Below are 27,112 nucleotides of genomic sequence, written 5' to 3' on the forward strand. Positions count from 1 at the left end.
CGAGCAGGTGGCACTGTTGTAACAAAACACATTCAAATTAACAGCACATGTAATTCTTAATATCTTGGAATAAAAAGAAAATAAATAATTTATGTAAATTAGAATTGCATCCTCATCAATTGTACATTCACTTATGTTAAAGGTTTACTTATCCTTTAAGTCTACTAAAAAATGATTAAACATGAAATAAACCCAACAGAATTGTTTTGTCACCGATATGGATCCATACAGCTTGGTGACCATCAAGTATAAGGTACTGTTTATTTATTATTACTATATAGGAAAAGGAAATAATTTAAAACGCTTTGAATTATGTGCTTCAAATGGAGTCCTTACCTTAATTCTGAGCTTTCTGGATATCAGGTTGCTGCAGGGATCCCATACCTGTATTAAACGGAGACTTGACCTGTGATTTCACATTCATGACGGATCACCTGGGGCACACCATGCAGGCCCCCTAAATAGAGACCCACCCAGCAGCCTCAGAGTATGCTTCCTCTGTAGTTGCAACACTGAGCAGCTTACAATCAACCAAAGCAAAACAAGGTAACTAGAAACTGTATTTTTTCTGAAGGTGAAGAGGCGATGTGGCATCTTACAGCTGAAGATGATGTAACTGGATTGGGCAAGATTTCTGCATTTCTGTGTATATTTGTATCTTTTTAACATTTCTACCCCAAATGGGATCCACAATTATGGTTTACCATTCCTCCAGTAAAGAGAGGCCAAGAGATGAAACACAATGTTAAAAGCAAAAGAATTCCTCAGTCAGGCTGGAAGGAAGACGACTTGCTCTTATATCATTAAAACCAACATGTTATTTTCTCAATTTCAACAGTAACAAATATAGACATATAGGATAGCTGCTAAAATGCTCTTTGTGTATCAGAATCCGTCCACATTAGAGAATGTCTCAGTTTTATTAGCCAGGATTATGCATCACACTTCCAGGAAGGCCATTAATGTTCACTGTTATCCCAGGATAATATTTTAATGTTCTTATTTGTTGTCTCTACAAAGTCCATGCACATGTTATTATCATCAGTATTGCTGTTATTATGGTCACATCTTTCCCAACCACCCTATAAAAGTTGACCATTTTGTGGTGCAACAGTTTGCTTCTACATTTACAAAATGCAGTTGTTGGCCCAATTAACTCATTATCCAGATCTTCCTCAAACCCGCAATGCTGAAAATAAAAACAATCAGGATTTATGAAGAACATCTCACAGCTCATATCCTCAGAATGTAAATTGGAGTTACGCCCCCTCTTGTGGCACTCAAGTAGTACAACCAGTGAAGATAAAACAGTTTAGGGCTTTTAGTTAATGGGGTATAGTAGATATATGATAATACTGTATAGTTGACTATGAAACAAGAGTATTTAGACCCTCTTTCATTTTTAGGAGCAGATTTATCAAGAGTTGACGTGAAAATTCTAATTAAAAAAAATCCAATTGCAAGCTATTTTTTGTCTACTTCGACTAGGGAATAGTCCAAATTTTATTTGAATTTGAAAAAAATATGAAAATTCGAATATCGAAATTTATCATGTACTGTCACTTTAAAACTTCGACCTTTCACCATCTAAAACCTGTCGAATTGCTGTTTTAGCCTATGGGGGACCTCCTAGAACTAGATTTGGATTTGGAAAGTTTAAGAAAAAAAATTGAATCGAAATCGAATACGATGTTACTTCGATTTGTAAAAAAACTAAGATTTCTTTAATAAATTTTGGTTGGTCTTTTTTTATTCGAATTTCAAGTTTTTTTTTATTCGAAATTCAACCATTGATAAATCTGCCCCTAAATGTGTGAGGGCCGCTGTGCTATCATTATGCTATTTGTAATGTCATCAACCAGCAACTTTGTGCCTGCCTGTAATGAAGGTATATAGAGCAACTTTTTATCCAAAATAAATGTAATTCCAGTACTATAAGAGGAGCATAGATCTATATTATACACAGGAAATATGTGAGGACTGTTGTGATGTCATTGTACTGCTTGTGATGTCATCAATCAGCAACTTTGTGTCTGCATCTGTTGACACCAAAAATATTGACGCTATATCCTGATGCTCGGAGACTGTATACAAAGGGGGTTTGCATTGGAGAAGGACCAGGTTGGGTGACCCCACATACCCACAGTTATACCTCAAAACAGTTAAGATTTTAGCTGCTGTTACATTCCTAATATGGCTAATTCCAATAAATAAATTACATTTAAGGCTTCTATACACTGCCACATTTAAAGGGGACCTGTCACCTTAAAAAATACTTCCAAATCCTTTTCTATTATGTTAGTTGAGCAAAATAATGTTTACTTACGCTATATAAATTATTTAAATGCTGTTTCTTCAGTCTTGAAATTCAAAATCACAGCAAATAGGCAGGTGCTGTTTTGTGGACACTGTTATTAAGGCAAGTTTTGTATCACCCCAAAATCTTATGTATGCACCACAGGGGAACCTAATGCCCATGCACAAGCTAAACGATTATGGAGTATGTGAAGGGAGGGGAAATGTGAGGAGTGCTATGATATCTAGGAAATGCTAAATGGAATGTGAAAGTAATTGCCTCTATGCTTCAGGCATAAAGGAGGAGCAGCCAATATATGATTGACAGCTCAAGTTTTTTAATAGATTTATAATGGGTATGGATGCTTGTTTATTTTGCAAAGGACTTTTAGGATAGGAATGGTTTATGCTCTAAGTTACATTTGTTCAGCACTGTATGTGTGAGAAATTGAGAAATATAGGATAGAAGAAGATATCCAAAGTAGATGCAAATACAATACAAACAGAAATGTTCAGGAACATTTTCAAAATGATTACTTATGCATGATGAGCCCAGAAACTGGATTAATATTAATTTGTATTAAAATCAAGAGTGCAGCTTAATAAACAAAGATGGCCAGAAAGGCAATTACCATTCTCTGTCTGCATAAATAAGTAATTTTATTTCAGTGTTGTTTGAATATTTCACATTATTCTGGTAGGATGACAGTAAAAATGTGCAGGCGCAGTTGAACTTTCTCAAAAGCTGCCCCACATGTAGACACAATGGGGTAAATTTACTAAAGGGCGAAGTGACTAACGCTGGTGAAAATTCGCCAGTGTGACTTCATTTCATAACTTGGTAGATCTACTAAAAGTCGCTGGCGTAACTTCTCTAGCGGTGCTTCGCTCACTAACGCCAGACGAATTTGCGCTCTGGCAAATGGATGTAACTACGCAAATTCACTAAGATGCGGATTTTACTGAACATTACCTCTTGCGCCAGACTTGCCTTCACCACCTCAGACCAGGCGAAGTGCAATAGAGTAGATAGGAGTTCCTCAAAAAATAGTTGAAAATTTTTCTAAGTCCCAAAAAACGCTGACGACTTTTCGTTTTTTCAGGGTGATAGCAAAAAAGTTAGATTTTTTTTGGGGCAACCGGCTTCCCCCCTACATTTCCTAACATATGGCACCTAAACTATACACTGGGCTCATGTGTAGGGCAATATAACAACTCCTGGCGTATCTATGCCTGGCGAACTGTTGCATTGTGAGCGAAGCCGTCGATGGTGAATTTTCAGAGGTTAGTAAATTTGCCCCCAAGTGTAATAAAAAAAATTGGGAGAAGTACAAAGTAATTTGTGAGCAAAAGCCCTACATTTCTATTTGTTTTTTTAGTTGTAGAGCATACTTGGCCAAGCTCCAAAGAAGTATAGCACAAGTAGTTTAGTTGATATACTGTACATTTCATAGTTGTGTCCTTTATACAAATGATATTTGGTATGGAAGCACAGTAAATGAAGCTAATGTACCATGGCTTTTGTATGGCCTGTTGTGCTAAGGAAAAAACAGGTTGTACATTAAATGCAAATAACACCCAGTTTTGAGTCAAATATGGCAGTTGACTTGTCTATCCTCCCCAGTGTAATCTGTGCTAAATCAAAATGCTACCAGATGTACTATGTGTAAATGTATAGAACAAGGATTAATGAAAGTAGCGTGACCCACATAATTACAGATCCATGGCTGAAAATCTGACCACATCTCCAGTCAGTTCTACATATATGTGAATTGGACAGATTTGTGGCCAGAAATCTGTCACAGTGTGAGCAACACGATTTGTTCTGGATTAGGTATGAATTTTGGTTTCAGTATAATTGTTGGTCTCTTTCTCTCTCGTAGTTGTGTAGTGGCAAACGCTATATACAGTAACATGTATTCTCTGGTCTTCATACAGAAATTAATAAATTGTGACATCGGAAACATGGGTAACCGCCCAAAATGAAAAGAATGTTGGAGCTTGTTGTGATTATTTTGTCAAGATTTGATCTTACATTGGCAAGAGAAATGCTGCACAAACCATGGCACAGTTAACAAAGCCTAAAGAAAAGTGAACAAAAGGCTTTAACATACATTAGGAGGTGTTTGTTTGTCTGCACACTGGTGTGGGAATATACACAAATTTATGCTAACATTTGTAAAATTGATTACACTTGATATGATAGAGAAGAAGCCAAGCAAATGGGGCTCATGAATGATACTTCAGGGCTTAATGCAAGTGCAGTGTGCCATTTTGAGCTCAAGTCACAATGTATCTTACCCACTATGCAGTACTTTTCCTATAAATTCATTGCAATAACAACCGCAAGGTGTTGATGCGCCTGAAGCAACTGCAGTCAGTCCACACAATTGTGCATGTGCTTCAACACAAATCGGTCACAATTACGCTGAAAACTATGGAAAAAAAAATCCAGTTGGCTTTGTTGCCAGCATTTGGTGTTTGCACCAGATTATTTAGTAAATTTCCTCATTTGAGGTGGGAGTAGCATGAGAATTCCCCTGCATCAGTAGGCACACTTGCACACAATTTGCAATTGGTGCTTGGATGGCACAATGATGCCGAGCACAATAATGTGAAATTATAAGGAGCGGTTTCGGACCTTTAATGACTTTAATGACGTAGACCTAAAAATGAAATTTTGCCTACTGAGAAAATGTAATTCTACACAACTTTCCTAAATACATTTGCAATGTTATGCTTAATGACTTTAAAGATATTTATAAACATAATTGAGAGGGTATGAGAGGTTCCTGCAATGAGGCCTAAATGTTACATGTTTACCTAGTGCCATTTTTAATTTCAGCATTTTCTGACCAGTGATCTGGCAGAGAGTCTGGGGGGGGGGAATAAGTCTTGCAAACTGTACTATGTACATTGGAAGGACTGATACTACATTTCCTTACAAAACAACTACCAGAAAAAGGCTCAAACCATTTGCTTCTCTGAGTGGAGACATGATTTTTTGTTTATGTGAAACCTCAAAATCCAGTCAAAATATGTAGTAATGTGACTTAACACTTATAGGGGGTCATTGGTTGTAAGTAACAGGCTTATAACTCTATTCATGTACTTGCTGATTAAACACCTTAAAGTAGTTTCAGAGGAGATCTAACAGCATAAACACATATATCTGTCGAAATTTTTTAATGAATCAGATGAAAATGGAGTGTAGGACTGACCAGACCAGGGATGACTTTGACGTAGTTGGCCATCTTTAATATATTGCAATATATGGACAAACAATCCCTGTTTTGTTTAAAGGGGAGGTCATTTTTCAGTAGCAGTATGCACAAAATGCCTCAATGTCCTCAATATATTAGTAATGGGTTGAGTGCAGAGGACTCTTGTATTAGTATATATATATATATATATATATATATATATATATATATATATATACTTCACGAAGGATCCGCACTCTCAGGACTTATAAAAATAGTCATTTATTAACAGAACTTCAATCTATATATATATATATATATATATATATATATATATATATATACCGTATATTTATATGTAAATGTGTGTAAAAATGCCTATAAATACCAAACACCTTTAGTGATGAGTAGGTCAACAAAAACTCAACCGGCACCCAACCCTGTAAGCCGTCACTATTGATATACCCATGTCCGACTAAAGGAGGCGGGCTTTACTAAATCAAAATAATAAATAAATCACATTCTCCCATATTTTACATTTAGGGGCAGATTTATCAAAGGTCAAGTAGTGTTTTCCTGGAACATTTGAGTTTTTCTAGGGTAGTTGATATTGAGTTCTTCAAAATCCTTGAGTTGCTAAACCACTATGGGAATATAGTCTATAGGCATGTTGCACACATGTTAATGCCTTTTAAGTGTTCATTCATTCCTTAATAAACTGCACGGGACTCATTAATAAAGAGAGATCACAGCATATATTACTTTAGATATCAGGATACCAACTTATTTATAGAATTCCTGGGCATTTCTCTCTGACACTGCACTATATTTAAAGTACTTAAGGTGGCTTGGGTTACTGAAATCTCAGCAATCATTGCCAATAATCAGCCTGTAAAGCAGATTCAAGTACTACTTACAGCTTCTAATTTAAGCCTGTGCAGTTGGCCAATAAAGCACAACATCGTCACCTTTTCCTGCTCCTATCAGTAGTTACCAGTGTGTAATACTTACCACATACACGCAACTGGTAACCATTAAAGCATCAATATAGCTTAATTTATTATTTTATCCCACTGTTATGAAATCACTCTGGGCTTAGCTTGCAAATTATAGCATTACTATTACAATCATTGAAAGGAAAGAGAGAGTTCGGGATTCTGCAGACAGACCCTTGTCCTAATACATCAGACACTTAAAAAACAAGTCACCTATCCATGAATGGTGTGATTTTCACTTCTCAGTTCCCAAGTGCTCCACCATATTATCTGCAATACCCTGTGCTTTATTTATATATGAACTGGGTTTCCATATCTTAGTTATATTTTTGTCCCCCATAAAGACATAAAAACATCTATGTATTCTTCTGATTAATAAAGATTGAATTTACATATATACAGTAAAAGAACTAAGTGGGGGCGGACCCTGGTGCAGGCCGTGCAGCCGCCCCCCCCCCCCTTGTCCATGCAAATTTACTTTGCGGCTGCAGCCGACTCCAGCCGGCTGCAGCGCGCAATCTGCCGGGGGGTCCTGCGGGGGTGCGGGCCCAGGCCCAGTTGCACCCACTGCTCCCCCGGTAGTTACACCACTGCATATATAATTTGCTATAATTTGCCCATTTTACAACAAGTTCCTATATGTTATGCTCTGCAGTGATCCTTTGCTGATTTTTTTCCCTCTGCCTTGCAGCTGTTGAAGGCAAAACGTTTTTACAGAGTATACATTAGGAATACCTAGAAATGTAAAAGTAAATTAGTTGTTGTAACAGCACTAATCCCCTGTAATAACCCTCTCTATAATGTGAACCCGTGGGCTGCAGCAGAAGGAATGATCTTGGCAGAATATCAATGTGCTGAAAAACTGATATTGCGCCTGCGTTGGTTAATTCTTTCCTTTTAATGGATTCTTTGGTCTTTTGGTTTCCCCTGCCGTTCTGTGTACAAATTAGAAACAAAAAAAAATATTGCAAGGAAAACCTTAGGGGGATCTGGAGTCACCTTTCCATCTGTAGAAATTAAGTGCCCTCAAGAAAAGGAAAAAATGAACAAAGAGTTGATTGTGTGGATGACCCAAACATTTTAGGTGAAAGGGAGGGTGGGGTTTTGCAGAGACGCTCCTGGAGTAAATGCATGGGAAGTTTAATCCAATGCTCAGCGATTAGCAGTATGCACTTTAAAAAAACGAAGCAGTGTTCTGCTAAATTGCTAATTGATTCAGCACAGAAACATGATGAATGGGAGTTTTTTTAAAGAAAACAGTCTCTTCTTGAATCTCTCTTTTTTTGGCATTCTTGGAAATTTTTGTGAAAATTAAATCTGCTGGACCTCAGTGACATTTTAGCACTATTCGACCACACCTTCCAACTTTGTCTGGGTTTAATGTGTCAGCAAGTTTTTTTAAGCATCATGAATGCCAAATGCATTATTGGTCGCGACACAGTGTACGGACTGAATAAATTCTACTTAGTGCAGAGCATAGCTTCGGGTTATTATTTAGCTCAGGTATTGAGGTGGATAGAACACACAGAGGTGACACCTAAATTGACCATATAATAATTCATATTATAATTGGGCATAAACTAAGAAATATCTTTTAAATATTTAGTAATAATAGCAATGTGTTTATGTAAATTTGTGTGGTGTGTACTCGTATACCGTAATGGCATGTTTATAATTATGTATAAGGAAACACATTTGTTCTTCATTATTTGTTCTTTAATGCTTTCTTAAAATATACACAAAAAGTGTCATTTGAAAAACAGCTTTAGTTCCCTGTAACAGTTTTTTTATCCCTTTAACAGGCAACTGTTATAAAATTGTAATATAAGCTTCATCTCATAGAAATTATTATTATTATTATTATTAACATGTATTTTTAGAGCGCAAACATATTGCGCAGCGCTGGAATAAAAAAATAATTATGCCAATCTCAGCAAACTGTCTTTCTACGTGCAACTTTGTGTTAGAGTTGCTTAATTTGAAAGACAGCAAAACTACAACAATGTATTTGACCTAACTGTCAATCAAAATCAGACTCCAACTCCTGCTTGTAGAGACAGGGGGCTGCTATAGACTAATTTTACTATTTCAGTAAAAGTAGAAAGTTTTTAATTGATTATAGTTAGATATCTCCTTCTTTTCATGGGCTGAAGCTTACATTTTCAATTTCACAATAGTTCCATTTATATAAAGAGCCACAGATAAGGAGTCTTTCTAGAAGACAAATATTGTGGTCAGGAGAATAATACAAAATGATCCTACCTTTTGCCAACCTATGAAAATTATGACTTGAATATAATGGATTTACCTTGCCATGGATGTGCTGGCATTTTTATGATTATAAAAATACATTTTTAAAATATATGGACATGCAGAGAATTTCATATTTTATAAAATATGGGACCAGCCAATCCTTCATTTGCAGTTGTGCTAGCCTGAAAGCACATCCATAATATTTCAACTAGCACTAGTTCTCCCAAAACTGGGCTTTATGTTCTTGTACAGTAACAGTTGTTTGGTTGGTTAAGGCATAACTGATTGTAGTCGGCCTTTAACTGCAGTATGCAGGTTAAAGAATTATATTCTGTCTTTGCACTACTTATCCTTTTTCTTCGGCATAATGTAGGATAGAGGACTCCCTATATATTAATGCTTAACTACAACTTTGATCAAGCTAGTGACATGATTAGGAATGCGCCAAATCCAGGATTTAGTTCGGGATTTGGCCTTTTTCAGTAGGATTCGGATTCGGTCGAATCCGTATCCTAATTTGCAGATGCAAATTAGGGGCAGGGAGGGAAATCGCGTGACATTTTGTCACAAAACAAGGAAGTAAAAAATGTTTTCCCCTTCCCACCCCTAATTTCCATATGCAAATCAGGATTCGGATTCAGTTCGGAATTTGGTCAAATATTTCGCGAAGGATTCGGATTCATGTTCGGCCGAATCCAAAATAGTGGATTCGGTGCTTCCCTAGACATAATACATACATAATGAAATGCCCATTGCCTGATAAAGCTTTTATTCTTTAGGTAAAGCTATCTATTGTGGCTCACTAGTGATGGGTGAATAAATTCGCCAGACACAAATTTGTGGCGATATTCCACGTTTTGCCGCAAGCAAATCAATTAGCAAAACTGAGGCAAAAATTCGCTAACAAAATAAAATTTGTTGTGCGTCAAATTTGCCATGCACATAAAAATTGTTGCGCATAAAAATTATTTGACCACCCATTGACTTCAATGCATTTGGACAAAATAGTCGCACGTATATAAATTGTCGCTCGCATCAGCACTACATAAATTAAGGAGAATTATTAGATTTAGATTTTGTACATAATGTTAACTATTCAATTTAGAATTATTTTAAAATTAAAAATAATGTGTACTGTAATATAGCTGTTGAGCAATTTAAAAACATTGCGTAAATGATTTATTTTCAAGGCATCACTGTAGTTTTTATTCGCTTTTTCTTCTTCATATTTTCCCCCCAAAAATGAAATCATTTGAACGAAGGAAAGAAATGTGATTGTTGCAAAACTGAATCACGTTTTTTAGTGGTTAGAATAAACTATGGTATTAACGAGAGTTAAAGCAAATCAGTGCTTGCTAGAAAACAAACAAGTCTGTCTGGATTGGCGCAGGTCAAGGAGACAATTGTGTCACTTAATGAAAACTGACACACAATGAAACAGAATGAGTGTTTGCTTTATGTCATAAGTGTCCACTTCCATCAGCTAAAGGTTGCCGAGAAAGAAAAGTCAGTTTTGCTTCAGACAAGATCAAATTTCCACTGCAAAATATGTCATATAAATATATACTTTTATTTCCTCTTTCAATGCACTTTCCTTTGTCCAGTACAATAAATATTGCAGAGAATTCAATTCACTGGCTTTGGGTTACTTTTTTCCTCAAGTACGATAAGATTCTAATCTGACTTCAATATGTTCAATCAATAAAAAAAACTTCACTAAAATTACATATAAACAATTCACTATAATACATTCTGAGTTCCCAAGGAATTAATGTAAATAGCATATTAAGAAATGCATCTGTGCATAATATTTTCCCCAGCTGTCAGGATTTATTTAAAAGGCAATATCCTTTCCCTGTGTTTTATTTAGTGACTGTTTATATCATGTGCAAGATAGTTAATCCTGAACGCATGACTCAGTGGTGTGTTTTTACCTTAAAAAGTAGCATGTATCGTATGTACTCAAAACTGGGATTTTGTGAAATATATGTAAAAAAAAATAGAGTACATTGGGCTCAAATGCAAAGAAAGGAAAGGGCTTTCTCATTTGCTCATCAAAATCAATGGTAATTTACTACATTCGGGGGAATATCTGAAGAGAATCACTTGCTAAATACAGATTCATTATAAATGTTTTTTTTTTTTATTGCAGAAAATTTGATTTCATCTGTCTTTTGGGAAAGAGAATGTCCGTATTTCCAGACTGTTTTTATGTATGTATGTGTGTGTTTATTTATTTATTTAAAGGCCTGTGAAAGTAATTTTAAAAGAAGCACAGTACCTGAGAAATTCAATTTTACATTTATTAAAAAAAAAAGAAAAAACACCCAGCCTGAATTTTATTTGCTGCGATAGTCACACACTCTGGTTCTGTTTCTGTTTCTGTTCTGGTTTCCCTTATAATATGATTTTCAGTCAATATCTAAGTACAATAAGCTGTTTGATACTGCAGGGGTTGTTTTTCAGATTAAACAATTTATCCTAACCTGATCACATCCTGAAGGGTTTTTGTTTTTTAATATGCACAGGTAGGGTAAACAGTTCAGGGAATATTAGCCCCCTTTTGGAATGGAAGCTTATTTCTTAAGATACACACTATGAATGTATATGCAAATATACAGATATATATATATATATATATATATATATATATATATATATATATATATATATATATATATATATATATATATATATATATATATATATATATGTGTGTGTGTGTCTGTGTGTCCTACTAGTCAACAATACACTATAGTTTAAAATAATAATTACATTTCAAAAGCAGTCCATAAATAAATATCTATATATATAAAGACCAACAACACTGATATATATTGTGAAAAATTCAAAGTGTGTTAAAAATTTCATGAAAAGCCAAAGTGACGTTCAGGCCCTGCTGGGATCTCTCTCTCTCTCTCTCTCTCTCTCTCTCTCTCTAGATAGATAGATAGATAGATAGATAGATAGATAGATAGATAGATAGATAGATATGCATTGAGCTTATTTATGAAAAATATGAAGCTTCCAAAAATTGACTACCTAAAAAAATGGAAAAAACTCAAATGCAACAAAATCACTTAATGCAGCAATATTAACTTAAACGTGAACCACACCTTTAATGTGCAAAGGCCCTTGCACTATTTGTTAAGCTTAAATTTGTTCCATTTGGGTAAGATAATATATTTGTTAAAGCCATGATAGCCACATGCTTATCTTCTTCATGCACTATTGCCTTTGTACATAAACAGATTTCCCTTATACTACTGCTTTTTCATCTGATAGTTCATCAGTGGAATAGACACAGCTTTGCATTGGACAATAGCAACAATGACCCCACATCATGCAATTCCATCTTAAATCAAAGGCAGGTATGAATGTAGTAACTATGCTTTTAAATTGTCTGTAACTCATTTATCCAGTTTGCAAATTAATATAAAGCAGCATATTATGTTGTTTGCTTAGCCGCTATGCTAGTCTAGATCAGTACAGAGAGAAATATACAATATATTAATACTTAATAATAATAATAATAATATTATAACTTATTTATAATAATAATAATAATATAACTTTTTAGTAAAACACTATTCTTGAAAGCAATTAAAATACTTTGACATTTTATTACTGTTTTACAAAAGGTGGTTTACTTATTTATGTATGATTTATGTGGAATTAACACACCTAATATGTCATTCGTAAAGCCATAGGCCTTTAGGAAGAAATAACAGCATGCACTGCCCAACATGCATGAATGCAAAGAAATAACCACATTTAAAACATAATGAGGATTTATTGTAACTTGAACTGCTCAATAGGGTTTCTTGGAAAAAATAAAAATGGGGAGACTTGGAGAAACACAATTGTTGGCTCTGGAAAGCCCTGAGTAAAGATAAGAATATTAACTTATGTGACTCTAAGAGGCACATTTTTCAAGCGTCGAACTTTGAATTCTTTCTTTTTTTAATTAATTATTTTGATTTTTTTTTTTTTTTAAGTGGGTTTTATTGAACAGACCTGAAAACTGGAATTGAAATTTGATTTGAATTATAAAAACTTGATTTGAATAAAAAAAAACTTCAATGTCAGGAAGGCTACAAACATGACCAAATTGATCCCTGGACCTATCCCATTGACTTTTGTTTATAATCTTTAATTATCCTGCTCAAAGGGTTGGAGAATTATCTATATTTTTCACCATTTAGAAGATCTTTAACAACCTCTCTCAACAAATGTCGTGCATGAGAAATGTTTCTTGCTTTTTGTATTTATAATTTGTTTGGGTATTTCTGAGTATTTGCACATGGTTTTTATAAGCTTAAGCAGAAAAAACATCTTAAAAATACTTTTTGAGTAAGTGTATTGATTAAGAAAAAACAAAAATCAGCCCCTAAGAATTATCAATACAGAGAGCCAAAGGATCTGCTTTTCTTGTTGGAAGACTCAGGACGGTTTGTGAAAGTGCCAGGTTTATTTTAGAAGCATTATCAAGTGATGTACCTTTCCGTTTTCTCAAATATTATATATTAAATAAATAAGTAAATAACAGAACAAACAAAACAAGTTTTATAGGTACCTTTCTGCAGAAACCTCATCAAAATAGTGCAAAAATACAAATTATTAAATGAAAAATAGAGGGGATAAAAAAAAAAAAATAAGGGCATACTCTCTAAAAATTTCTATATTTTCCCTAAAATATACACAAGTCATGTGCAGCATTTCAATTCCCCAAATAAGAGACATGTAATGCAGAAGCTTGTTCATCTCTAGATAGCACTAATATCGTCTCTGGAGACTTCCTGGCAGCCATTTTTGTTGAAAACGTTAGACAAATTTTAGCCTACCAATCCTCTGTAGCACCTTCTCCCTTGCCAAATTATTTCTGCCCCTTTGCGCTGTAGTTATCATGATATTTGAACACCCTAAACACTATGTACTAGAGACCCTGTTGTTCAAATCCCACTGGTCCTAATAAATTTCTGAGCAGGTACTTTCTTCTTTACACTGCTATGTGCCATTGTATTCTTATTACACACACTGATACATGAAATGGCTATAAATAAGACATAATGCATGGCATCCGAATATCAAAAAATACACTTGGAAATCTGAACAGAATCAGAGTTTTAAATTGCATTTGGTCAATCATATATTCCCGTTAAAGTTTTAATTTGTAATTAACTATTCCTCCTATTACAGGATAATATTACTAACAGTTTTATTTTCCAACAATCTGTTGGACTACAGAAACACATCATTAGAAATCATTAAAATAAACTGCGAAGGGAACCATTGGCAGCCAGATGTGAAATAAGTGGTATTATCTGCATGTTATCCAAGATCTGACTACAACAGCATATTGGAATTATGCCTCCCCTGAAAAAATCCCGTTATTTGTGCAGTGGCCGTTGGCATGGGAAGGCTAGAAAATAACACCAGTGTAGATTGCTTTTATTCACCCCACAACATTACCTTTAATTGGCAAATATTCTTTTAAAACCAATGTCACAAGTACAAGTTAAAGGGGTTATTCACCTTAAAATGAACTTTTCGTATTATGTAGAAAATTATATTCTGAGACAATCTGCAGTTGGGCTGTATTTTTTACTATTCGTGTTTTTTTTTAATTACAGGTATAGGATCTGTTATATGGAAACCCATTATCCAGAAAGATCAGAATTACAGGAAATCAATCTCCCATAGACTCCATTTTAATCAAATAATTCAGATTTATAAAAATGATTTCCCTTTCTCTGTAAAATTAAAACAGTGCATTTGCATTATACTTGATCACAACTAAGATATAATTAATAATACTCCTATTGGGTTTAACTACTGTTATATGATATTTTAGTTGACTTAAGGTATGGAGATCCGAATTAAGGGAACCCCTGTTATCAGGAAAACTCCAGGTCCTGAGCATTCTGGATGAAAGGTCCCATACCTGTATTTAGATTTGTGTTCATCAGTCAGTGCTAGAACTAGGGGTAGACAGCAGAGGCATGTGCGTAGCATGCATCTTTTAAGATACAAAAATAAGACTTAAAGGGATCCTGTCATCGGAAAACATGTTTTTTTCAAAACGCATCAGTTAATAGTGCTACTCCAGCAGAATTCTGCATTGAAATCCATATCTCAAAAGAGCAAACAGATTTTTTTATATTCAATTTTGAAATCTGACATGGGGCTAGACATTTTGTCAATTTCCCAGCTGCCCCTGTCATGTGACTTGCGCCTGCACTTTAGGAGAGAAATGCTTTCTGGCAGGCTGCTGTTTTTCCTTCTCAATGTAACTCAGGGGTCCCCAACCTTTTTTACCCGTGAGCCCCATTAAAATGTAAAAAGAGTTGGGGAGCAACACAAGCATGACAAAGTCAATAGGGGTGACAAATAAGGTCTGTGATTGGCCAGTAGGTAGCCCCTACGTGGACTGGCAGCCTACAGGAGGCTCTACTTGGCTCTATGCTTAGTTTTTATGCATTTAAAACTTGCCTCCAAGCCTGAAATTCAAAAATAAGCTCCTGCTTTGAGGACACTGAGAGCAACATCCAAGGGGTTGGAGAGCAACATGTTGCTCACGAGCTACTGGTTGGGGACCACTGATGTAACTGAATGGGTCTCGGTGGGACATGGGTTTTTACTATTGAGTGTTGTTCTTAGATCTACCAGGCAGCTGTTATCTTGTGTTAGGGAGCTGTTATCTGGTTACCTTCCCATTGTTCTTTTGTTTGGCTTCTGGGGGGGGGGGTGATATCACTCCAACTTGCAGTACAGCAGTAAAGAGTGATTGAAGTTTATCAGACCACAAGTCACATGACCAGGGGCAGCTGGGAAATTGACAATATGTCTAGCCCCATGTCAGATTTCAAAATTGAATATAAAAAAATATGTTTGCTCTTTTGAGAAATGGATTTCAGTGCAGAATTCTGCTGGAGCAGCACTATTAACTGATACATTTTGAAAAAAAATTTTTTTTCCCATGACAGTATGCCTTTAAGGTAGCCAGACGGACCAGCTTTCTAGTCTGAGAAAGGTGCCAGCAGATGGGCCTGAATGACTTTACACTTCAGAAGCCTTGCAATTTCTAGCTCATTCACCCATACCCATATCCTCCCTACTAATTACCACAAGACAGATATGAAAAAGTGACCTTTTGCATTGCATTGCAAGTTAGATATACAGTAGAATGATTAGATTTCCCTATGTATTGATTTGTTTCAGTATTGGTCAGTAGCACCCTTTAAACTGCAGCCTCAAGGGAAAATAAAGTGCAAGAAAGGTTAAAGGAGAAGGAAAGGTTAAAACTAAGTAAGCCTTATCAGAAAGGTCCACCTAAATATACCAGTAAACCATCAAAGTAATGCTGCTCTGAGTCCTCTGTCAAATAAACACTGCATTTCTTTCCTTCTATTGTGTACTCATGGGCTTCTGTATCAGACTTCCTGCCTTCAGCTTAAACCTCCTTGCCCTGGGCGTGAGCATGCTTAGTTTGCTCCTTCCCCCCTCCCTTTTCTGCTGTAATCAGAGCCCAGAGCTATGGGCAGGGAGACACTCAGGCAGGAAGTGATGTCACATCAAGCTAATAATGCAGCTGCTATACTAAACAAACAGAGAGTTTCTAGAGCTTCTTACTCAGGTATGGTAAAACATTCTACAGAATAAATATAGCATTCTAGCTTGCACTATTGCAGCTAATCTATTGGCAATAAAATGCCTCCGTAGCTTTCCTTCTCCTTTAACTTTAAACATGATACTTAAAAAAAGGTGGTGGTGGGGGGGGGGGGTAGTGCAACATACTGCCTGAAATATTACAATAAAGGAATTAGGCTGTGTTTATATAGCTATGTGCTTCTATATGGCATACAGTTGTGCAGGTCCTGGGGAAACCAGCAGGCCTATGTTGCAAATACATGCCAAAGAAGTGTTTTATAGTAGTAACATGAGCCAAAGCAATAAAGCCTTAAACCAAGAAAAATCTGAAAGTGTTTTTTGTTGATTGCACTTGAATAAACATGCCATATGATATCAGGGGTCTTAAGTTCTGTTATATAATTCCCCACAAAACAAAACAAATTGGCATCGTTTTTCACACATTAACGTCTATATTCATTTACAGTCATTTTATACTCTAAGTATCAAGGTGTTTATCAAAAATGTTTCATTCCAGCATGAATCCCAGGCCAGGACTAAGCCTCCAGTTTTAACAAAGGGAGTTACACTGTCTCCTTTCAACAATTCCCATTTATCTAATGAAAAAGGTTTTCCATCCATGAGCAATATCAGGTATAGAAATGGCCATGCAAACATATTTTTATGCATCAAAATCATTTTCTTAATTTATTTGAATGGCTGAAGTTGTGGGAAAGGAAATGGTGAATTTGAGACACCTCTGATACCAACCTAACCACCTCCACTATGTTTCTCTGGGAAAGGAACTAAGTGACGGCTGAATTCATTGACTGAGGTGGGTTATAAAAAGCAAAATTGTTGCCAAAGAAACCCCAAGAAAAACACAATATTCACTAAAACTTCACTCCAGTTTTGCGAGTGCAGCATTAAAACATATGTTGATTTTTTTCTGTGTTGATTAACTTAATTTTGTCTGTGATAACCTCTGATCAGAAAGATTAAACTAAATTGGTAGAAAAACTGTTGCGCCAATTTTTTGACATTAAAAAAAGAAATTTTCTTTTAATTTGCTTATAGCTGGTCAAACAGAAAAAACAAGAACACAACAAAAAATATTTGACTGCACATTAACTCCACCTTTCTAATTTTCTCCTGCAGTCAAACTCTAACACAGTGATGATTGGGTTCATTTTCTGCATCAGTCAGTGCTATAACTAGGGGCAGGCAGCAGAGGTACGTGCCTAGCATGCACTTCTTAAGATAAAAATAAGACTTCAAGGGGGGTATGTAATAAATGGCACTAAGTTTTCCCACGTGCAGTAACCCATCAGCAGGTAGAATTTACTGGTCACCTGTATAAAAGCAAACATCTTATTGGTTGCTATGGGTTACTGCTCCTGGGCAAATTTAGTACCTTTTATTACATATGGGGGCAAGTGGCCTAAGGACCAAGTCAGCAGTTTATTGGCCTGTGCACGGTGCCTGCAGAGGGGGCTGAACAGCTTTACATTTTAGACACCTTGAAATGTCTAGCTTAATCTGTCTGTTCCCCCAAACAGTACTCCTATGTCCCTACTTGCTGATCCTCAGAGCTTTGTGTTGCAGTTTTTAACAGTAAATTAAATAGTCCATGTGCTTTTCACTAAAACAAGAGATATATGTTAATCCCTAAAACAGAAATTAATGTATCACTTTTCCATTATCTATGGTCCTGTCCAAAGATTGTCCTATATTGGAGGGAAATCTTTAGTTTTTTGAATTATCATTTGAAGATACAGATTAAATTGTCTCCGTGCTTTGTTTTTTTGCATCTGGATAATATGGTATGTTCTTCAGTTCCTAACACAAATTTTATTTCCCATGAAGATACATTTTTGACAGTTTTTTTCCTAGCTGCTTCCAAGAAAGCTTTATTTAATTCTTGGTTACATAAAGAACCCCCCTCGTTAGCAGATGCCATTTCTTTTATGAACAAGCTTAGTTGGCAAGAAGCCTTATTATCCAAAACCAAAGGGAATAATTCCATAGACTCTTTTAAACTGATTTGGTCTCCTTATCTTGAAGCTTGTAATTCTAATTCAGGTAAACAAATAGGACGGTTTCTTCATTTGTAAGTTACGCGTTCAGACATTCCAGTCAACGAATGGACATTTTTCTTTCTTTCAATATGTTTACTTCCACTGGCTTAGTTAATTTTTGTTATTTTCAGTTTATTGCTGTCAGTCTCTTAAAATTGTATTCCGTTTTCAATCTCACTATGCCATCATATTGAATACATGTCTTTCTTCATCTACATAATATTTGCTGTCATAATGTTATTACTTGTTTAATATGAAAATCAAATAAAACATTTTCAAAATAAAATAAATCCCTAAAACAGTGATCTCCAACCAGTGGCTTGTGAGCAGCATGTTTCTTACCAACCCCTTGGATGTTGTCCCCAATGGCCTCAAAGCAAATGCTAATGTATAAACCTCTGGCTTGAAGTTAAGTTTTAGTTGCATAAAAAACAGATGTATTGCCAAACAGAGCCTCCTGCAGGTTGTCAGTTCATATAGGAGCTACCAATGGCCGATCCATCCATATTTGGCACCCCAGGAACTTTTTGCATGCCTGTGTTGCTCTTCTGCTCTTTTTATATTTGAATGTAACTCACGTGTAGTGATGGGCGAATTTGGGGCATTTCGCTTTGCCGAAAAATGTGTGAATTTCCCACGAAATTCACGAAACGGCGAAAAATTCACGAAACGGCTCAGGCGTCTCATTTTTTAAAATGTCGGCGTCCATTTTTTTTTTGACGCTGGTGAATTTTCACGGTGGTTTCGTGAATGTATTCGCCGCCGGCAAATCGTGCCAATTTTGCTGCGAATTCGCCCCTGCCGAATAAATTCACCCATCACTACTCACAAGTGTGGCTTGAACAACAGACTGGAATATGAAAAGGAGAGGGACCGAACAGAAAAATAAGGAATACAAAGTAACAATAATAACAAGATATATCGTAAGATCACAGAGATCACAAGAGTTTTTGAGCTATCCCCGTTTTAAATATGGATAAAAAGGATGGCAAATAATTTAAAAACTTTACAAAATGAATAATGAAGACACTTTAAGACTTTACATATTAAGTGATCTGTGCTTATTAACCGAAAGCAAAAATATTGTGGTAGAGGTAGCCCTCCCCTGAAATCGCAGTCTTCCAGCCATATACTCTATATAAATACTCATAAAATCTAAATCTACCAACACATGCAGTCATAAACCCTCTCTCCTGTCTGACATTCCCTCCTAACTCAGGCACAGCCAATCATATACTGGCAAACTGGGATGCAACGTCAAGGGCCCCACCCCCGGTGCATACCTTTTTTTTCTCCTTGACACAACATGATCAGTGCCAGTAACAGAGGGGAGGGAGCAGTGTGGGGAGTGAGTCTGGGTCAGAGGGGCCCATAGGAGCCTGGGCCCACTGTTTTTTTTACGGGTGTGACCAGACTGAGAATTAAAATAGGCCCTGGCATTTCAGGTACACAGAGGCCCAATCAGCCCACATAGAGGCCCAAACAGCCCACTAAATACTGACTTTCTATGGGACCTTATAGCAGCCCCTCTGGCATTTGCCAGAACCCACAGGTTGCCAGTCCGGGCCTGCTCGTGTCCCACAGACGCAGTCCTACCCTGAAGCTACCAGTAGAGCAAGAACAATTTTGTATACATTTAGAGCGAGCTACCTCTAAGTAAAACAAGAGTATTGTACGTGGGGGGCGAAAGACCATTCATTGTTATAAGCTTTTAAAGGGATTGTTCATTTTTAAATTCGTTTTCATTTAATATGTCATTTGTATTCGGAGACAATTTGCAATTGGTTTTCATTATTTACTTTTTTGTGGTGTTTCAGTTATCTAGTTTTTTGTTCAGCAGGTAAATAAACAAAACTTCAGCAGCTATCTGGTTGCTAGGGTCTTGTTCGCCTTAGTAACCAGGCTGTGGCTTGAACAACAGACTGGAATATGAAAAGGAGAGGGACCGAACAGAAAAATAAGGAATACAAAGTAACAATAATAACAAGATATATCGTAAGATCACAGAGATCACAAGAGTTTTTGAGCTATCCCCATTTTAAATATGGATAAAAAGGATGGCAAATAATTTAAAAACTTTACAAAATGAATAATGAAGACCGACTGCAAAGTTGCTAGTAAAAGGGCATTCTATAACATACTAAAAATCAACTTAAAGGTGAACCAGACCTTTAAATGTCACCTGCAGGATATTGCCTCTCCAATAGATGAAAAGCATCCAAAAAATACCTTTGAATGCAGAAAAATAGGGTGTGCAGATAGCCAGTGCCATAAATAAGGCCCTGCAGACCTCACAATGCCAAAGGGGTCTGCAGGGACCTTCTTGCATATTCTGGATTGGCTGTAATAAAGTAAAGATGGCTGTGCATTCCACTATGGAACGCATGTCCATATTTGTTTTGTTTTTCTACAGTGTCAGCCAGGCAGAGAGGGTGCAAGACAGAGAAAAACAAGTAATTTTTGATATCCTAATTGAGTTATATAATGCTTTCAAGCCATCATTTCTGCAGTGATCTTGCTGGCAAGTTTGAGGTTAATGGAGTTTTCATTGAACATTTCTGCAGTGTTCTTGCTGGCAAGTCTGGGGTTAATGTAATGTTCATTGGCCAAGTGTTAGAAGGTAGAACTCTGCCAGCTAGAGAGTACTTTATTAGTTCTTGGAGGGGGGCCCCCCCATGTTTGTCTGCAGGGGGACCTCTAATGCAGCCAGCATTATACAAACAAAAAACAGGAAAGAAACATGTTCAGGAAGGGAAGAATTGGTGTTAATTGAAATAAATACTTTTTTTTAAAATATTTGATATTCTGGTATCGTTAAATGTTTCAGAGTAGCCTATCAGTGCTTCTTATTGTCCTAGCTATCAGTGCATCTCCCAATAAGTGCAATGCAGTGCTAACTGCAAACAAAGTGCTACTGAGCCCCGTAGGCTTGGAGTGTGCCGGTTAGTTCCAATTTCAGGTGATGTCAGATATGAGCCAGTCTCGTTTTGCAATAAATGTTCAGTTCTTGGACACTGACAGCCAAAATTCAGGAATATAGGCGTTGAAATATTGAAACCCAGAAGAGGCTTGTGTAGGATTTACAGCAAACACAAAATCCCCAAACTCTGGCATAATAAAAAATAAAGGAACGGTTCGATTCAGATTGACTGCTCTCTGTTTGCTCTGAGTACTGCAGCAGACTCGCTTTTACAGGCCACTCTTGTGTCTGTTGAACTGTTGCTCTGTCTTTAGCAAAATCTCCGGCAATAGAAATCATTTTATTAAAACCACCTGCGGACCATTGTTAGCAGACGCTGATGCTGTCAAATAACTTACCCTCTTAAGCCAAAACAAGTCATTAAGTGGGGAGGGGGGTGAATTAGAGATTTAGACATGGGCGATATGAGGCTTCTTATGATCAATTGGTATCTTCCTCTGATAAAACGGAGCTCCTTGGCCGACCCCGTGCATCCTTTCCTTGCACTTACTGGATCTAATTAAGAGTGAGGAATACCAGGCCCGAGTCGGCGCTGAAAGGCCATCCCGATACCTACCCATTAATAACTCTCAAGTGCACTGAGCATTGTAATTGTCAGGCTGCAATTTACAGTAATCCTCCGATGCAAAAAAAAAACCTTAAATAGCTGCAGTTGATTTGAAATTCATACAACTAGTTGAAAGAGAGAAAAACAAGATGCATTGGGTTAAAAGGCCAAATTGTGCAAGCGTGTACGCTGAGTGACAGACATTTTAGTACTAACAGGGGACTATATTTTAAAAGGTCACTGTAGACTCTTGGCTCGGGCCCTCTGACAAACAATGTAGTTTCCATATATTTACTTGCCATCTCTTTGTTTTTACAGCACGCAGAATAAATGAGTTAAATGACGTTGTGGGGGCCTGCACTTCGTCAGTGCAGGTTATAAGTCATTATTAAACTCCATCAAATCAGACCAAACCAGGTCTAGGCAAGGAGACTAAAAGTTATTTGCATTCCTTCTGTCATAAAAAATCATATCCCCTTACCCAAGACTTTCGTTTCTTTATTAAACGCAGCCACAAGAGTATTTCAGGTCTGGCAATCTAAGCTCAGGAAAAACCTTTTTCTGTATAACTCAGTGTAACAGCTTAAAACCAAGCCCACTGCAAACTCCCAGCTGAACGGATCTGGGCTTTAAATCAAGACACACATATTACTTTTAAATAAGATTAGCCTTTATATTTTGCTGCTTATGTTAAAACTTCTCATGTCATTCTCTCCTTTTATGTAAACTCAAACATAATTCTGTTTTAGAAGAAAATTTCAAACAAATTAAAAACCTCAAGTAGATCGTGCGAGGAGCAAAAAGTTTTGCCCCCCCCTCTCCCAGATACACGGTAATATTTGGATATAGTATAACCCTCTTTCTTAATGTGGATTTTTAGCTTTTTCTAACCCGGAGAACAATGAAAAATGCTGCTTGGAGTATACTATATTTATATATTGTCCATATTTACATCGACAGTCTTGCAGTAATTGCCAGAGAGTTTGCCTTTTTTTTTTATTGCAATTGGCACATACAAAATCTAAATCTAGAATTACTATACAACTGCCTGACACCTGGCTAAAGGACATCTGGCAAAGTCATTGCTCCCTCCAATCAATCAGCTGCCCGGGATAATTATAAAATAATGACCACTGGTGAAAATATATATTGATTTGGTTAAAAAGAATAGGCAAATGCAGTTGCAGTGCCCAGTAAAAGGTTAATGTAAACACACACACAGCATATTGGATAGCATTTTCCATCGTAGATCTCAAAAATCTCCAGGCGTAGGGAGAGCCCATAATGCAGGCTAATTTGCTGGTGTCTGAATATTCCATCATTTCAAGCTGAAAGTGCAGGAATCCAGTGGCAAGGTTTTTTGTTTTTTTTCAACTCGTGAAGTGTTGGGAGGGATTGCATGGGTGGGGGGGATTAGGAGGACATTCAACATCTTAAATTACTGTGGGTGAAGCTTTTTCCAATATCAGGCCTGTCCTGCTTAGAGAGGAGGAGATTGGGATATGTATGATGCTTACACTAAGCGTAATTCTGTTACAAGCCAGTTAAATCTTGGCTCTGCAACATTTGGGACGAACTATCGCATCCTGTGCACAAGGAAATCGGAGTAAAAATTATGGTTTATGCCTTTTTATGCAACGTCCAAATCTTTGTTGTACCAAGAGTTACTTTTCTTGCTATTTACTAAAGCATTTTTTTTTTAACAAATTCTTTTAAAATACTTTTAAAATAGTAATTTCCAAATTAGGAAATCTGGGCAGGACTCAGTGAATGCCACTGTGATCAGCCCATTATTGATTGGGATGTCATAATCCCACCCCATGATGTCACAAGCACGCCCACTCCTAAAGGTGGCACCCCTACTTTTATTGGAAGGTTTTGATAGGGAGAGAATATATTTATGCTTGTAAATGTGTTAGACTTCAAGATCTTGCAGGAAGAAGGGTGGCCATGTTGCTCATTTTTGATAATGCAGCAATGCTCACAGTCTCAGACCAGTTTTACAAGGAAAGTCTTCCTTAAAAGGAATCTAAACCAAAAACAATTAAATGATGTAAATCTGATTAACTGATGTTTCTGTAAACTCTGCAGTAAACATGAATTTGATCTCTTCTGCCTAGTGAAACTTTGTTAGTCCTCTTACGCTTATGTCAGTTTGAATCGGGCGGGTACATTAGTCATATGGATGTCTTTATTAGAGATTTTGGGGCAAATGCTTAAAGTGGCCACTTTTTACTACAAATGTTCATGGAACCTTAATAAAGACAGAAAATATCCTCCGATGACCTAGACATGAGCCCACCCTAAAACGAATGTTCCATGCCCCTCAAATGTCTGGGGAACCCAAAAAAGTTTAATAGTTGGGACCTTTGCAGGCAATCCCGCTTGGAAAAAAGACAAGTCACCAGCGTTTTTACAATTCCAATGCATTTCCGGCAGATAGGATATGATGTAACGGACATAAGATTGAGGAGGATGTAGCGTTGTTTTATCAGTTTTATGCAGATGGTATTTCTGGAGAAATGTCGGTGGCGTTACCCTCTTTGCACATTTAGTGAATCTGCCCCAAGAAGTTAACAAAATCTAGAAGTGGATAGAAAATGCATAGGCACAGTTAGAATTGCTGAAATTTTTGTCCTTCAAAGACAGTTATTAAAGCTGAAGCCTTTCTAGCAGTATAATATAGTCTAAAACTGCTAATATCTCAAAAACCATTAAAAATAGTAAATTTAATGAAAACGACCAAAGTGTTCAGAGCAGAGCAGTACTCTGTCCTACTTAAAATTTGCATGTATTTATTTTTTTGAGGTTAGATCCCCTTTAACATAAAATGGGAAAAAAATGCCTTGTAAATAAAAAAAAAATGATATTAAGCCATTTGCAAACTTTTTAAAAACAAATTTTAAAAAGAAAAATGAACTTAAGACTGTCAGCTTCCACCATACTCCTCAGATCAGTGAATCATATCCAGGTTAATATTAAAACTGCTATCTGGTGACTAGCATTACCAAAAACAAAACCCAACCTCTCAACATCTAGAACACCACACACAAAAGAGTTTACAAGTTAAGTGGAAAAATAAAAAACAAAGCAGAATTGAACAACCAAGACATAACTTTATTGGTGATATACTTAGCTACAGTTATTACAAAAATTCTATTAAAGGTATTTGTGATCCATAAGGTGCAGACTGCAGGTTCCTGCAGCAGGATTACAGTATGAAAGTCCCTTGAGACGGCTGCAGCATGTGACACTGACAAGTTAATGTCCCCAAATAACAATGTCATTTCAGTTTTTATGCGATTCCCTCTCCCCATGTTACATTAAACTATTTACAATAGGACTGCCTGCAGATTCTCACATCTTGCTCCCAAATGTCAACGAATCTGGTTACCGCGGCAGCAGTAACGCGTGAGTGCACATGAACAATTTAGCCTGTCTGTGGCCAACCTTCCTTATTCATATTCCATATGACCTAAACTATTTTTTTTTTTTGCAAGTCAAATAAGTTTTTCCACTGAAATTGGGACGCATAGCCTGGGGTTGTCCTCAAATAGTAAAATGAGATATGGACTAGGAAGCGGACTTTATACATTTCGACAGAGAAGTGCAATAAGCGGGCAAAATGATCTGAAATGTCGATTTCCAAAAATATGAAATTTCAAGGTTTTTTTAGAAATACAAAAATATCCAATTAGGTAAACCACAGCTCCTTCATCCTCACACAAAGGAGTGAAGCTTTTTCTCTTCTAAAACACATTTAATAAGAATTACAATTACGGTAGTTAGGGAATGCACTTGCAAATGGCTAGCCCAAACTGAATGCTAAGAGGGAGCCTCTTTCAACTTTGCCAAATGGATTTGGTCTGATGTATTTGGGGGTCCTGCTCACCCTTTACTTAGTAATAGGCAATCAGGGGTGTAATAATGAGCCCCCCTAGTTTCCATTCTCTTATTCTCATTTGGCAAGATCATGGCTCCGTTTCAGCAGTCATTTTAGTAATGTTGCTTGGGGTATTTAAAGGGAAACTATCATCACACGGACTCTCATTTATATTACAGTTCTTGCGAATGTTGTTGTGCAGTTTCCAGCATTAAAACGGTGCCATTTTACAATAAATTACACATTGTGAGGTACTTTGGTTTTGCCGATTTGGCAACCCTCAATATTATAATATCTATGAAAACGGTCTTTACATTTAAGAAGACTGATGTGTTGTGACAGGAAGGAAGTAGATATCTGCCACAAATAGATTCTTTCCTAAGCAAGCAGATAAAGACTGTAAACAAGCGATTCTTTTCGAGCACGGCTTTGCGTGGGACATACGGCTTGCAAACACAAACATTTCAGTTGGATGATAGTGTCCCTTTGTAACATCGCAAATGCAATATTCTCATGATTTGTTAAATGATAAATGCCACAGACATGTTCATGAAAAGGGAGGGTGTTTCGTGTTCTACAAATGACAATGCAGGCATCACAGTTATCCTATTTTCAATTACAAATGGCAGCATAAGCCGCAAGACACGATACCCTCTCCGTTACGCACATATTTATGCTGAAATGAGGTAAAGCATGGTAACAAGTGCAATGGTGATTTGTGCTACATAAGAAATCGAGCAATATAACTAGAATAATGAGCTAGACAACAAGTATGCAGCATAGTTACAGCTGTTCAATATGTTATTGTAAAATCAAGGAAATCAAGAATTCATGTTTAGGTGGCAGCAATGTGTTTGGCATTAGACCACAGAGTATCTTGCACGTCTCCAACAAACATTAGAGGAAGTCCACCTTTGAATTAACCAATAGTACATTATAATAAACCAATTCTAAGAAGATATCAGTTGATCCTATTTTTTTTTTTTTTTAAAGAATTTGCCGTTTTCAGCTTGAAAATGGAAATTCAATTTGGGTGTCTGTTAGTAAGGGTTCAGTGTTATTTTTAATTTCGGTTCGGATTTCAAAAACCAGCGGGGTTGCTAGGATAATTAAGCCATAACTATAAGACAACAGTTAAAATTCCAAGCCTTAGAGCTGCAGAACAAAAATGTCATTAACTCAAAGTCCTTTAAAAAAAAAATTAGAGCTAATTATGCATTGACTTATACCACTGTATAGTCCATAGCAA

Source organism: Xenopus laevis, chromosome 8L, assembly GCF_017654675.1.
Source record: "Xenopus laevis strain J_2021 chromosome 8L, Xenopus_laevis_v10.1, whole genome shotgun sequence".
Lineage (NCBI taxonomy): Eukaryota > Metazoa > Chordata > Amphibia > Anura > Pipidae > Xenopus > Xenopus laevis.